We start from the raw sequence: 4,029 nt of genomic DNA on the forward strand, positions 1-4,029 counted from the left end.
GCTTTTTAATATATTTATAGATATAAAATTAGGCCTCTAACCATGATAGGGACAAGGAAATTGCTGCCACTTAACAGTTAAAAACAAACCTTCCTGTTCTTCCACCTCTTGACCCTCCCACATCTCCATAGTCTCCATCCCAGACCCCATTTAGAGGGTGATGGATGAAGACAATGCAAAGCACTGTGATAAGGACAGAGAATTAAGTGTTGTGGGAGGGGGAAGGGGTGCTGCGATGGCTGGGGGCTCTTAAGGATTTCCCAGAAAAACAGGATCCAGGATCCTGGGATGTACTTGCTCAGGGGCAAAAACAAAACAAAACAAAACAAAACAACCCCCCCCCAAAAAACAAAAAAAACCAAACAAACAAAAAAAGCAACCCAAAAAACAAACAAACAAAAAACAAACAAACAAAAGGCAAACCCCCCCAAACAAACAAACAAAAAATAATGCAATTGTCAGACTTCTTAAAAAACAAAGGGAAAAAAAAAAGTTGAAAACCCTAAACCAAAGAGAGCGGCATTCCCACCCTTTTCTCTGGTCCATTGGTACTATACTCCCTACCCCACAAAAGAAACAAAAGAATAATAAGAAAAAGAAGCCAGTTGACAAAAGGCTTCAGGGAGAGGCCCATTTCTCTGAGCCCTTCGCACCTTCCAGGGAACCTCATTCAGGGCTCATTTCATCTCTCACTTCTAGGGGTTCTCTGCTGGCTCAACCTCCTGTGCTCTGTCCTCCTCCGATATCTTTCTTTTATTTAAACAAAAAGTCCAAAGTGCATTTCTGTTGAATGTAAGGGCCTGGGGCTGAAAAAGAGCGGCCCAAGCAGGAGTGGGTCAGCAGCCCCAGTCTATCCCTCCCAAGTTTGGGGCCTCAGGATGGCATGCACTACACCGGGTCAGGGCCCTCCTCCTCGTCGGATGTGTCTGAGGAGCTGGGAGATTCATCAGAGTCCGAATCTGTGGCCCCAACCCCAGGTTCTCGCCAGCGCCAATGATGGCGTCTCTGTCTCACTCAGGTGATGCATAAGGAACCACAGCATGTGACTATCAAAGAGGTCAGTGTGATGCAAGCTGTCTTCATCCCGCTGGTTCTTCTTCTTTTTTTTTTTCCGGAGCTGGGGACCGAACCCAGGGCCTTTCGCTTGCTAGGCAAGCGCTCTACCACTGAGCTAAATCCCCAACCCCTCGCTTGTTCTTCTTGATCACCTCCTTTAACCCTGTTAGCTCAGTGGTTAACTGAGCTGTCTTCTGCTGTCGGTGCCCAGATCTTCACATCATGGTCTAGGTCACTGGTTGCCAAAAGAGGTAGGTGAGGATGGGACTCAAGACAGTTTACCACACCTCCCTTGTCCCCTTCCATGAACTGAATGATCTGGCAAGATGACTTCTCCCAGAGGAAGATGTGACCGCAGTCACTACCGCTCATCACAAACTCACTCTTGGGGCCAAAGAAATTGACGCCTTTTACTGAACCATTATTTCTATGACCTTTATATCTCTTAATATTCTGGGCCCCATCACTGTGAGAAAGTTGAAAGGTAAATGTCTTCATCATTGTAACTGGCCAGGAGCTCCGTGCCGTCGTCGTGGCTGTACACGAGGCAGGTGATGTTTGCTTTGGACTCACTGTTCACCAAGGGGTGAGGACAGAACTTTTTCAGGACTCCATTGTCCTCATTCTCATCAATTTTCCTCTGGTCATAAATCCTAACCAGCTGATCTCGTCCACCCACTGGTGGGTATTGGCAGGGTTCATGTAGATTGTATACAGCCCCACTTGCTTCTCCTTCTCTTTTGTCACCACCAGTTTTGAAGCTGGCCGGTCTTGTCTTAGTTCAATGGTGAAGACAACAGCATCTTCACCAGCTGACAGGAACGTGCAGGGAGAGTCTGGTTCTAGGCCCAACTTGTGGGATGCTCCCTTGTGCTGGACCACACGCTTGGTGTTCTTGCAGCACTGTGTAGCAGACAGTCCTGCGACTCGTACCTGCCCATCCCGGGCACACATAGCCAGGGCGGAGTCACCACTGTTAGGAAGGAACTTGGCCTGGAAGACATCACTTTTGTGGTCACTCTCAAAGTCCAGTACGGGCTGCCGCTGCACCCAAGCCAGGTGCCATGCTGGTTAAAGTGCAAAGTATTGACACAACCTGTTTGGTCCTCAAGCCCATGCTGAAGGCGGAAACGCAGTACAAAGCCTCTTGCTCCACAAGCCTCATACATGAAGCGGGCTCTTGAACCCAATTCCTGCTCCCGAAGAGCAGGAAGGGCTTGCCAGCGAGGCCGGGGTAAAGCTGTTGTCTCTGAAGATACCCAGTCTTCCAGGGCTCGCTCATCATCTGATGAGTCCTGGTCACCCCTGGCCCGTTTGCGCTGTACATGGTGCTGAGGTTGCTTCTCCTTCTCTTCATCTGAGTGGCCGTGAACTCGGTTTTCTTCGTTGATGGAATAATGGCCTGTGTCCTCCATTCTGTCAGAGTCCTTTTCTTCACCTGAGCTCTCTGTGTCTGTGCCACGACTTTCTGTGCCAGTGTGGTTGGGGCTAGCATCGTCCCCAGTCAAGCTCAAACTCAGGTCTGAGGTCTCTCCTTCAATCCCTGAAGATGTTTCCCTCCCCTCTTCAGCTCCAGACATTTCTTCTGGACTGCTAGACAGGATTCTGTTAGCTAAGTCTGTACTCCCATCTGTGTTGGGCCTTTTACTGGACATCTTGAATATGGTAGCCAGCCTTGCTGCTTTTATCGCCGACTGAAGTCTAGCCCAGGATCCTGAGAAAACTGGTTTTCTGAAGAAACTGGCCAGTGGCAGCAGCCACCACCACCATCTCAGGTCTCAGCGCCTGCCACATAATTTTTTTTTTTTTAAATAATGAGATCTCTCTCTCTCTCTCTCTCTCTCTCTCTCTCTCTCTCTCTCTCTCTCTCTGTCTGTCTCTCTCTCTCTCTCTCTAATATAAAATGTACTTTGATCATTCAATCCCCTATCACCCTCTCTTGTTCATCCTCTTCTATACTGGTCCTTTTCTTCTTCCTAAATAGTTCCTTTACTTTCATGCCTTTAATATCTAGATTTGCATATAAGAAAACATGTAGTGTTTGTCTTCCTGTAGCTGGCTTATCTTGTATGACATGGAGATTTTCTGGTTCCATCCACTGCCTTGCAAATGTCATAATTTCAATCCTCTATAAGGAAATTATACTCTATCGTGTGTACAGGCTATTCGTTCATGTGTATCACTATTCATTCATTTGGTGGTGGACACCTAGGTTGATTTTACAGCTTGACTGTTATAAATACTTCTGTCAACAAGGTGAGCATGCAGGTGTCTCTCTCCTGTGTGCTGACTTCGATTCCTTGGGTGGAAATTTCCAGGAGTAGGGTAGCAGGACCGTTTGGTGGTTCTAGTTTTAGTATTTTGAAGACTTCCATTCTTATTTCTATAGTGGCTGGGCTAATTTACGTTATTACCAGCAGGGTGCAGGTTGCCCCTTTGACTCTTCTGAGCTCCTCTAGCATCTTATCAAGCACTTAACACAGATCCTTCAGTGCTTAACATTTTATGTCTGGAACATAATATTCTTAAAAATAACTGGTTGATTCTGTTTCTTTCTCACATGCTTTTTTTTTTTCAACCAAATTTTACAAGTTTGAAAAGAGAAACAACCCAATGTCCCTTGACTGAAGAATGGATACAGAAAATATGGTACATATACTCAATGGAATTCAGCAACTTAACACAAAGATATCATGAATTTTGCAGGCAAATGGATAGAACTGGAAAATATCTTGAGTGAAATAACCTAGACCCCAAAGGACAGGCATGACAGAAGCCTAGCATAACTGTCCTCTGAGAGGCTCTGGGTACAGCAGGGTCAAAGGTACTCAGTACAGTCAAAGGGGCGACCTGTACCCTGTTGGTAATAATATAAATTAGCCCAACTATTATGTAAATACATATGGAAGGTACAGAAACAGATGCAGACACCCAAACATTGGCCCAAGGTTAGGGACGAGGTGGGGGGAAGGA

The 4,029-nt window shown here is 46.3% G+C and overlaps 1 pseudogene; it reads right to left on the minus strand.

Moving 5' to 3' along the window:
• Positions 1-873: 873 nt before the first annotated feature.
• LOC116894231 lies at positions 874-2,711 on the minus strand (annotated as a pseudogene).
• Between the last annotated feature and the right edge of the window lie 1,318 nt (positions 2,712-4,029).

Source organism: Rattus rattus, chromosome 2 (genome assembly GCF_011064425.1).
Source record: "Rattus rattus isolate New Zealand chromosome 2, Rrattus_CSIRO_v1, whole genome shotgun sequence".
Classification (NCBI taxonomy): domain Eukaryota; kingdom Metazoa; phylum Chordata; class Mammalia; order Rodentia; family Muridae; genus Rattus; species Rattus rattus.